The sequence below is a fragment of the Oncorhynchus gorbuscha genome, linkage group LG18 (assembly GCF_021184085.1).
Source record: "Oncorhynchus gorbuscha isolate QuinsamMale2020 ecotype Even-year linkage group LG18, OgorEven_v1.0, whole genome shotgun sequence".
NCBI lineage: Eukaryota > Metazoa > Chordata > Actinopteri > Salmoniformes > Salmonidae > Oncorhynchus > Oncorhynchus gorbuscha.
This window is the reverse complement of record NC_060190.1, coordinates 75,881,906-75,893,601: the sequence shown is the minus strand read 5'-3', so window position 1 is coordinate 75,893,601 and position 11,696 is coordinate 75,881,906. Positions and strand designations below refer to the sequence as shown.

The 11,696-nt window shown below is 40.7% G+C and overlaps 1 protein-coding gene across 2 annotated transcripts in view; it reads right to left on the bottom strand.

Moving 5' to 3' along the window:
* LOC124002543 (sodium- and chloride-dependent taurine transporter-like) overlaps positions 1 to 8,080 on the bottom strand; it is a 30,631-nt gene extending 22,551 nt beyond the window's left edge. The window contains exon 1 of one of the 2 annotated variants that reach the window (XM_046310013.1): positions 7,830 to 8,080. The gene's annotated coding sequence lies outside the window, so the exon portion shown is untranslated. The remainder of the gene's footprint in view (positions 1 to 7,829) is intronic. The other variant, XM_046310012.1, reaches the window with a different exon arrangement.
* Between the last annotated feature and the right edge of the window lie 3,616 nt (positions 8,081 to 11,696).

The following is an 11,696-nucleotide window of genomic DNA, read 5'->3' as shown; positions in this document are numbered from 1 at the left end:
TGAATATGAACATGTAAAATGACCTGATGGCTTTGCATACAGAATTGTCTCATTTAATTGCACGTCTGTTCTCTGAAAACCTCAAGTAAGTATTTCACTGTGAGGTCTACTACACCTGTTGTATTCGGCATTTCACTGTAAGGTCTTCTACACCTGTTGTATTCAGTATTTCACTGTGAGGTCTACTACACCTGTTGTATTCAGCATTTCACTGTAAGGTCTACTACACCTGTTGTATTCAGCATTTCACTGTAAGGTCTACTACACCTGTTGTATTCAGCATTTCACTGTAAGGTCTACTACACCTGTTGTATTCAGCATTTCACTGTAAGGTCTACTACAACTGTTGTATTCGGCATTTCACTGTCAGGTCTACTACATCTGTTGTATTCAGCATTTCACTGTAAGGTCTACTACACCTGTTGTATTCAGCATTTCACTGTAAGGTCTACTACACCTGTTGTATTCATCATTTCACTGTGAGGTCTACTACACCTGTTGTATTCAGGATTTCACTGTAAGGTCTACTACACCTGTTGTATTCAGCATTTCACTGTAAGGTCTACTACACCTGTTGTATTCAGCATTTCACTGTAAGGTCTACTACACCTGTTGTATTCAGCATTTCACTGTGAGGTCTACTATACCTGTTGTATTCAGCATTTCACTGTAAGGTCTACTACACCTGTTGTATTCAGCATTTCACTGTAAGGTCTACTACACCTGTTGTATTCAGCATTTCACTGTAAGGTCTACTACACCTGTTGTATTCAGCATGTCACTGTAAGGTCTACTACACCTGTTGTATTCAGCATTTCACTGTAAGGTCTACTACACCTGTTGTATTCAGCATTTCAGACATTCAGGAGTAGAGCTTTCACACAATAGTCACAGCTATGTGCATAACAAGCACAACATATCTGTGCATTGTGTTGTAGTTACTGTATGCTGACAAGGCATTTGAAGAATCAATACAAAATAGTATTGATGAATGAATACAAAATAGTATTGATGTAATGCTGTTGTTTTGTGCTGACAGGTGTTTCAGACAAGGATCTCAAGGTAAACGAGTCGTTTAGACAAGTTGACAAAGACTTAAAGCACTTTGTGACAGAAGCAGCAGTGCTGATTGACTTACTTCTATATAAACACCTTTGATTGATATAAAGAGGTACGCTAGCCTGATCCCAGATTCATCTGTACTGTTTTGCCAAATGGCAATTTTATTTATTTATTATTTTACCTTTATTTAACTTAGGCAAGTCAGTTAAAGAACAAATTCTTATTTTCAATGACGGCCTAGGAAACAACTGGGTTAACTGCCTTGTTCAGGGGGCAAAACGACAGATTTGTACCTTGTCAGCTCGGGGATTCTATCTTGCAACCTTTCGGTTACTAGCCCAACGCTCTAACCACTAGGCTACCTGCCACCCCAATGGCATGACAATGACCAAGACAGCACAACCAGGCTAGAGGTATCTGAAGGTGACTGGTGGAACTTGAAACACAGAACAGAGTGTGACGGGAATGTGACCACCCCTCAGTCTATTCCAGATAAGCAATCTAAGGTTTCCGGTGACTCAATTCAACACACAATATGATCCAAACACTATCTGATCAAGGTGTGTTGCGTTCATGGATCTCTCTCTCTATCTCGCTCTCTCTCTCTCTCTCTCTCTCTCTCTCTCTCTCTCTCTCTCTCTCTCTCTCTCTCTCTCTCTCTCGCTCTCTCTCTCTCTCTCTCTCTCTCTCTCTCTCTCTCTCTCGCTCTCTCGCTCGCTCTCGCTCTCGCTCTCGCTCTCTCTCTCTCTCTCTCTCTCTCTCTCTCTCTCTCTCTCTATCTCTCTCTCTCTCTCTCTCTCTCTCTCTCTCTCCTTCCAAAAGAATAAAGACATTTGAAATGTCATATTATGTCTATATACAGTGTTGTAACTATGTGCAAATAGTTAAAGTACAAAAGGGGAATATGGGAGATGATCAAAATGTGATTTGTTTTCTAATTCTTTGTGGATATGTGTAATCTGAGGGAAATATGTGTCTCTAATACGGTCATACATTTGGCAGGAGGTTAGGACGTGCATCTCAGCTTCCACCTCATTTTGTGGGCAGTGTGCGCATAGCCTGTCTTCTCTTGAGAACCAGGTCTGCCAGTGGTCAGATATTCTGTCACGGCCTCTGTTTTCTCAATACTCTCTGTTTAGGGTCAGTCAAGGCAATGCTCACTGAGTCTGTACATAGTCAAAGTCAGATATTCTGTCACTGTTAAGTTTGGGTCAGTCACAGTGGTCACTCTCTGTTTAGGGTCAGAGTGGTCAGATATTCTGTCACTGTGTACTCTCGGCTAAGGGCCAAATATAATTTTAGTTCGCTCTATTTTTTTGTTAATTCTTTCAATGTATGATTTGATTGGGTCTAATTGTGTTGCTGTCCTGGGGCTCTGTGGGGTGTGTTTGTGTTTGTGAAACAGAGCCCCAGGACCAGTTTGCTTAGGGGACTCTTCTCCAGGTTCATCTCTCTGTAGGTGATGGCTTTGTTATGGAAGGTTTGGGAATCACTTCTTTTTAGGTGGTTGTAGAATTTAACATCTCTTTTCTGGATTGTGATAATTAGCAGGTATCGGCCTGATTCTGCTCTGCATGCATTATTTGGTTTTTAACATTGTACACAGAGGATATTTTTTGCAGAATTTTGCAAAGCAGTCTCATGTTGGTGTTTGTCCCATTTAGTGAATTCTGTTTGATCTGCTGTACAGAATGTGGTCTGCCTGAGTTATTGATAAGTTGGGTTGTGGTCTGCCTGCATGCTCTCCTCTTTAACTATAAACCACAGAAGACTTTGCCATGCTATTGAAATGCATGATGGCAACATTTCTGTGGTCGGGCGACACAGACTTGAGTTCAAGTAGTATTTGAAAAATACCAGCTTTGAGCTTTAGCCTGAGACATTGGAGTTGGCCAGTTTTGTGATTGGTTCTATTGTGCCAGACAAACCCAATCGAAAATAATTCATCAAAATGCAGAGGCCTTGTCTAAGACCTGAAAACTTGTGTTAGCTCCTCTGAGCATGCCTAGGGTTGCAAAGCTACCGGTAATTTACCAAAGTTTACCAAAGAATTCTTTAGTCATTTTGGTAAAGTAACAAAAACTCTATGGTAATCTATCGAAACTTTGGTAATTTATACTAGAAAAACTTTTTTTTTTTGATGTATTATTCATATATAGTATAAAATGTTTTAAATCTGTGTCCATATTGTCCACGTGTTTATGGTTCAAGAGAAGATAGCACTATTAATGAAAAAAAAGCATCTAATCGACAATGTCATTATTTTTAACTTCCTCAGTAACTCTTTTTTTCACAACTGCCAAATATTAGAGTGTAAAAAATGTAGAAAGGATCATTCATGCAGAAACGCTCATATTAAACACCAATGGTATTCACTAAGCTGGTGGTTTATATTTAGCATAATGTTTTACAGCTTTGTCAGTCTATTTTCTTTTTTTTCAAAATCATCACATTTCATTATTTCATGTATTTGTCACACAGAGGGTCAGAGATTATTACAGACACCTGTGATGATTTGAAGTACCCCAAAGGGCCACTAGATGTCTTGTGATAGATCAAAACCAATTGAATTTGTGACATGCACCGAAAGACAAAGAGAGGGGGGAGGGAGAGAGAGAGAGACAGAGAGACAGAGACAGAGAGAGAGCGACAGAGACAGAGAGAGTGAGAGAGACAGAGAGCGAGCGAGCGACAGAGACAGAGAGAGAGAGTGACAGAGACAGAGAGAGACAGAGACAGAGAGAGACAGAGACAGAGAGAGAGCAGAGAGAGAGAGAGACAGAGAGAGAGAGAGAGAGAGAGAGAGAGAGAGCGAGAGAGAGAGAGAGCGAGAGAGAGAGAGAGAGCGACAGAGACAGAGAGAGACAGAGACAGAGAGAGACAGAGAGAGAGAGCGAGAGAGAGAGAGAGAGAGAGAGAGCGAGAGAGAGAGAGAGACAGAGACAGAGAGAGAGACAGAGACAGAGAGAGAGAGAGAGAGAGAGAGAGACAGAGAGAGACAGAGAGAGAGAGAGACAGAGAGAGAGAGAGAGAGAGAGAGAGAGAGAGAGAGAGAGAGAGAGAGAGAGAGAGAGAGAGAGAGAGAGAGAGAGAGAGACAGAGACGGAGAGAGACAGACAGAGAGAGAGAGAGAGAGAGAGAGCGACAGAGACAGAGAGAGCGAGAGAGACAGAGACAGAGAGAGAGCGACAGAGACAGAGAGAGCGAGAGAGACAGAGACAGAGAGCGAGCGAGCGAGCGACAGAGACAGAGAGAGCGACAGAGACAGAGAGAGAGAGCGAGAGAGACAGAGACAGAGAGCGAGACACAATACTCAGCTGGTGTCTGTAGGAATAACATGTTAAAACATCCTTGGGCTGACAGGTAGCCTATTGGTTAGAGCGTTGGACTAGTAACCGAAAGGTTTCAAGATTGAATCCCCGAGCTGACAAGGTAAAAATATTTTGTTCTGCCTCTGAACAAGGCAGTTTAACCCACTGTCCTTAGGCCATCATTGTAAATAATCATTTGTTCTTAACTGACTTGCCTCGTTAAATAAAGGTAAAATTTTTAAAAATGATGTCTACACAAAGTACCTGACTGGGTCTAATAATGTTGTACAAAGCTTGAAAACACCCTCAGTGGGGATGTTGCTTTATCTTAGCTAGATTGATAGTTGAACTCCTATTTTCACCTATTTTCATTTCCGTGTGTGTTGACAACAAGTGACGACTAAAAGCTCCTGAAAAGAAAGGAGTCATCGAGGACTTAGGAAGGAAAGAAGGCTGGGTGGATTTCAGAAGTTTTCCTACAGACCTCAGTTCAATCGAAATCACCATTACAGTAACCTAGAAATCATTCAACCTCATTAGACCTTATTGACACTGTTAACTATTTTGGAAATACCCACAATCACCTCGTAAAAAAAAGCTCTTTTTGAATCGGTGAGCAATTTCGAAAGACTCAATGACCGTGAACAGCAAGAGAAAATCTTTAAAAAAAAATGCAAGGAAACTGTACATACAGTATGAAAGGTAAACTAAATAGTGATGGCATTATTTGCTTTTGTCCATGTGATAGAATAACATTACTGCTCTGCGCCGAGTCAAAGTAAAGGAAAACAAACTGGCAACAACGTTGCGCTCCACTTCCTTACAATCATCAGATAAGGGGCTATATATGCATTTCTCAAGCCCTTTACAGTACAGGCTAGTCTGCTTCTACGTTCCTTCCTCAAGGACGCGCGCGCTCGAACCGCAGGCTCCGACACAATCAACGTAATGAATAGTCTTTGTTCTTCAACCGTTCCAATTATTGCCTAAGAAAGAAAAAGCCTCTACACGGACATGTTTTCAACCATTCCCCCAGAGATAAAGAGACCTGCAAACGAAACCTTACATAACCTTAGTGTAGGCTAGTGTTTACCTGTAGCCTATCCATGATATGCTGGGAATAGTGTACCTACAGCTCTTTTCTCTCATTCCCAGCTACGCACAAACTAGGTGATGCGGGAGGCATATAAGGGAATATCATTTTATAATAGGCTTTCATATGACACAATGTTACACTAATCGCTGTTAGGCTACGCACCGACGGATTTAAACTCTTGGAGGTGTGTCTTCAGTCACGTTGCTGGGCATAGGTACTGAAAAAGGCAGACCAGAAATGCCCGAAAAGAATGTAGGAAATGAAATAGAATGTAGCCTTCTTCTTTTAGTAAAATGATTGCATGCCTACAAAGCGAGACAACGAAGCTGATAAACAAAGCCCAGTTGCGATGACAGTCGGGGGTAGTCTTTGAATCATAATTTATTTCACATCTTCATCAGACAGACAATAACGGGCGTTGTTACACCATAACACCATGCCAACCATAACCCACCCATGCCATAATCTTTTGATCACACAATGACACCCACTATCGATTGAAGGATAATGTATTCGACCAGCTATACGCAGGCAGGCAGGCTACACGACCACAGACCTCCATGACAACATGATAAGACTTGTCCCTTTCTATGTTCAGTTCATCCACACACCGCCTCAATTATTGATGTTCCCTGGCAGCCTTCTTTCTACCAGGATCAAAGATCAGCTCGTCTATCGGAGTTGCTATTCATCAGAAACGATCGAAATAGTTTTGATGACACATAGTCTGAGCCAGGGAGAGAGCACAATAAATGACAAGAAATTACGCGCATAAAATTAACTACAAGCGGGATAATGTGGAGTTAATGTATGTCAATTTAAATGTCTGAAACTTGAGCGACTGTCGTGGCACACAAAGTGTTGGCATGCTATTAAACGCATCTCAGTGTAGGCTGGCTGCTGCAACCTGGACTCAGGGATAGACGTAATATTGTAAACGTAAGTCCTACCACTCCAATTAATTTTTATTTGATTTAATTTAAACTTTTTTTAACTAGGCAAGTCAGTCAAGAACAAATACTTTTACTTACAACGATGACCTATCAAAAGGCAAAAGCCCTCCTGCTGGGACAGGGGCCTGGGATTTAAATAAATATAAATATAGGACAAAATATATGTTTTGTATGGTATTAATTTATGGATGTCCATCATTCATTTCGTAGGATATGTTACGAATTTGAAAAGCGTATGAGATGTTAAAAATTCAAATTTGTTGTGGCTAATGTTAGCTAGGTGACTAGGTGGCTAATGCTAATGTTAGCTAGGTGACTAACGCTAGCTAGGCAAGGTGTTAGTTGTTGGGGTTGGGGGAAGGATTATGTAACATGCTAATTAGTTGCAAAGTAGCTAAAAAGTAGAAAGTAGTTGCAAAGTTGCTAATTAGCTAAAATGCTAAAGTTGTATGTGATGAAATTTGAACACGTAACCTTTGAGTTGATAGATGTTCGTTATATACACCTACCCATCCTACCCATTCTGTTGAATGTAACCATACCAAACATAACATATCATACTAATTTGAGGAGCCTAGATTTATGTTTACTATGTTACGTGTAGTCCATGAGACCAGGCTGGAGTGTTCCTGCCTACGAGCTACTGAGTACTGACAGAAAGAGTCTGGTCTTACTATCTATCCAAATGATTTCGGGAACAATAGTGAAAATGAGGGTATACACACAGCATCTAGAAAGTACAAACAGGAGTTGATCTATGACATGTAACATGAGGCACACAATATGTAGGCTGATTATTCAAAGCATCTCAGTTACTGCTTCTCTCACTGTTCCGGTCCTTTAGTTAGTCATTAATCGGTGGTGGCAGAATAGAGTGAAATCATTCAGAGGTCAAATTAAACCCACACATTAACAGTGGAATAACATTCAAGTGAACTATTGTGTAAAACTATGACGTTTTTCACGGTAGCCTAAGGTTGTCACAAAATAATAAGTTATTAAAGATTTATTTGATTGAGTTTGGAGACATATTTACGCTTCATCCCTTCTTCTCTCAATGCGAGGATATTTGCACGAGGTCGACATAACAAGACTCAGAACTCAACCCTTACGGAAATGTGTTCTAAACGTTCTGGTATCAATAATGTAAGAGGACAATTTTAATATGACCGTCTTTGAACATGCATCAATGATTGATGCTGAAAGGCATACCACGCCAAAAACTTGAGATTAAACAATATATTGTGACACACAGAGATGATAAAATTCACTATCGGAGAAAAATAAATTATTATAATGAATCTAATAGCGTATGCACTCTAAATAATTTGCAAATAGCTCATAAAGATGTAGCCTAGGTAGGGATATGTTGGTGATGATGATTATGATGATGATCCGTTAGCCTACCTGTATTGACTTGAATTCCGTTAATTTCCTTTAGAACGTATCTGTTTTCTCAGTGAGGTGCGGCGGACGGGTGTTGAATAGTGAGAATTACGGTGGTAAATTTTATTTATAAGGTTTTCTTTCTGACCTTTGTCTCTTAAAATGGGTGAGCATTAGTGGAAAAACACCGGGCCAGCCTCCCCGTGCAACAGGAGAGCGTCTTCTTAAAGAGGCAGGTTCCCTTCGAATCATTGGCGCTAGCTCCACGCTGCAACATCATTTTCTCTTTCCGTTTGTCTCTGAGCGCATGCCATGCACGCACGTTAGGACTGTACGCACGCGCGCACACCAAGCGGTCGGGTTGGAATGGAAAAGCACACAGAAACAGCCAAACCTTTGCATGCCATGCATACACGATAACAAAGTTGTCACTTTGCAAGTAGAATTACATTAATTCACTTTTTACAAATTTTAAATGCCTACATTTGTGCTTGTTTTGCATTTCGCAGAGGCGTTTTAAACAATCACGTTTGCCTGTAAGAAGGTTCTGCAGTGTCAGCTATGATGCACACATTGATATGTAATATGTTGACATAAGCATACCTGTTCATCCTACTGTAATCCTATTTGCAATTACCAAGAACACGATGTAATGTGTTTTAGAGCAGGCAGCAGGCAGCAGGCAGCAGGCAGCAGGCAGCAGGCAGCAGGCAGCAGGCAGCAGCAGCAGGCTATGCATTCAGAACGCAAAATGTGTTATGAGGTGACTTCCATATATGAACGTTTGACTGAGCCTACAGAGGAAACAACTCAGACACCCAATGATAGTCAGGAAGGAGAGACATACGATATGTATCTTAATGGAACGGGTTTGTCTTTGCTTTTATGTCATTTATTATACTATTATTTATTTATACAATGCCAACAATGGCATGTAAACATCTTGGAACAAAAACGTTTTATTTATTTTTATTTCACATGATCATGCTATACTGTATGTGTCCTTACCAGTGAATTATAGGCTTTAGGGAACAACTGTATTTTCATAACCAAATAGAGGGTAATAATGTATTATTATTATATTATACTGTGCAGAAACAGGAAGTGTGCTTCAGCCAACATATGAGTAGAAGAAGAGAGTACAGGAAGAACGTGAGTAGATGCACAGGACGCTCTGCAAATGTAGAATAGGAGTCGGTCTTCGTGTACAGTTCAACAGGGTGTGGCGTTACCCTGGCCTACACTCAAAGCTCCTTATAGATATAAAACAAGACTGCTCAGAATGTTTACATTTTTTTATGTTTTTCTTTTAAGGTCATTTTGAATTAAATGTTTGTTGTGAGATAAGGACAGTATCAGAACTATACAGGGCATTCGGAAAGTATTCAGACCCCTTCCACTTTTTCACATTTTGTTACGTTACAGACTTATTCTAAAATGGATTAAATCAATCTACACACAATAACCTATAATGACATCACAATACCCCATAATGACATCACAATACCCTATAATGACATCACAATACCCTATAATGACATCACAATACCCCATAATGACATCACAATACCCTATAATGACATCACAATACCCTATAATGACATCACAATGCCGCATAATGACAAAGCAAGAACAGGTTTTTAGACATTTTGCAAATGTATTAAAAATAAAAAACAGAAATACCTTATTTACATAGGTATTCAGACCGTAATTGAGCTCAGGTGCATCCTGTTTCCATTGATCATCCTCGAGATGTTCCTACAACTTGATTGGACTCTACCTGTGGTAAATTCAATTGATTGGACATGATTTGGAAAGGTACACACCTGTCTATATAAGGTCCCACAGTTGACAGTGCATGTCAGAACAAAAACCAGAGTCATGAGGTCGAATTAATTGCACGTAGAAATCCGAGAGAGGATTGTGTCGAGGCACAGATCTGGGGAAGGGTACCAAAATATTTCTGCAGCAGTGAAGGTCCACAGAACACAGTGGCCTCCATCATTCTTAAATGGAAGAAGTTTGGAACCACCAAGACTCTTCCTAAAGCTGTCCGTCCGGCCAAACTGTGCAAGCGGGGGAGAAGGGCATTGGTCAGGGAGGTGACCAAGAACCCGATGGTCACTCTGACAGAGCTCCAGTGTTCCTCTGTGGAGATGGGAGAACCTTCCAGAAGTACAACCATCTCTGCAGCACTTCACCAATTAGGACTTTATGGTAGAGTGACCAGACGGTGGCCACTCCTCAGTAAAAGGCACATGACAGCCAGATTGGAGTTTGCCAAAAGGCACCTAAGGACTCTCAGACCATGAGAAACAAGATTCTCTAGTCTGATGAAAGTAAGATTGAACTCTTTGGCCTGAATGCCAAGCGTCATGTCTGGAGGAAGGATGGCACTATCACTACGGTGAAGCATGGTGGTGGCAGCATCATGCTGTGGGGATGTTTTTTAGAGGCAGGGACTGGGAGACTAGTCATGCTCGAGGGAAAGATGAACGGAGCAAGGTACAGAGTGATCCTTAATGAAAAACCTGCTCCAGAGCGCTCAGGACCTCAGACTGGGGCAAAGGTTCACCTGTTTTACCTTCCAACAGGAAAAAGACCCTAAGCACACAAACAAAACAATGCAGGACAAGTCTCTGAATGTCCTTGACTGGCCCAGCCAGAGCCAATAGCTGTGCATCCAACCTGACAGAGCTTGAGAGGATCTACAGAGAAGATTGGGAGAAACTCCCCAAATACAGGTGTACCAAGCTTGTAGCGTCATACCCAAGAAGACTTGAGGCTGTAATCGCTGCTAAAGGTGCTTCAACATAGTACTGAATAAAGGGTCTGAATACTTATGTAAATGTGATATTTCTGATTTTTATTTTTAATACATGTGCAAAATAAAATCTAAAAACCAATTTTTTCTTTGTCATTATGGGGTATTGTGATGTCATTATGGGGTATTGGGATGTCATTATGGGGGTATTGTCTGTAGATTGATGAGGAAATAAAATAATTTAATCCATTTTAGAATAAGGCTGTAACGGTCAAAAAATGTGGAAAATTTCAAGGGGTTCGAAAACTTTCTGAATGCACTGTATATGTACTGCAACTAGCTATTTGAGATAACAGAATGTGTGAGTTGGGGGGAGGGGAGTTATACAGGATATGCTAGTTATTTTAAGGTCATTGTGAATGATCTGTGTGCTGTTAGATAAGGAAACTCTATTCGAACTAGCTACAGTGCCTTCAGAATCTATTCATACCCCTTGACTTATTCAACATTTTTGCTGTGTTACAGCCTGAATTCAAAATTGATTCTCACCCATCTACGCATCTACAGTGGGGCAAAAAAGTATTTAGTCACCCACCAATTGTGCAAGGTCTCCCACTTAAAAAAGATGAGAGAGGCCTGTAATTTTCATCATAGGTACACTTCAAATATGACAGACAAAATTAGGGAAAAAAATCCAGAAAATCACATTGTAGGATTTTTAATGAATTTATTTGCAAATTATGGTGGAAAATAAGTATTTGGTCACCTACAAACAAGCAAGATTTCTGGCTTTCACAGACCTGTAACTTCTTCTTTAAGAGGCTCCTCTGTCCTCCACTCGTTACCTGTATTAATGGCACCTGTTTGAACTTGTTATCTGTATGAAAGACACCTGTCCACAACCTCAAACAGTCACACTCCAAACTCCACTATGGCCAAGACCAAAGAGCTGTCAAAGGGCACCAGAAACTAAATTGTAGACCTGCACCGGACTGGGAAGACTGAATCTGCAATAGGTAAGCAGCTTGGTTTGAAGAAATCAACTGTGGGAGCAATTATTAGGAAATGGAAGACATACAAGACCACTTATAATCTCCCTCGATCTGGGGCTTGCACGCAAGATC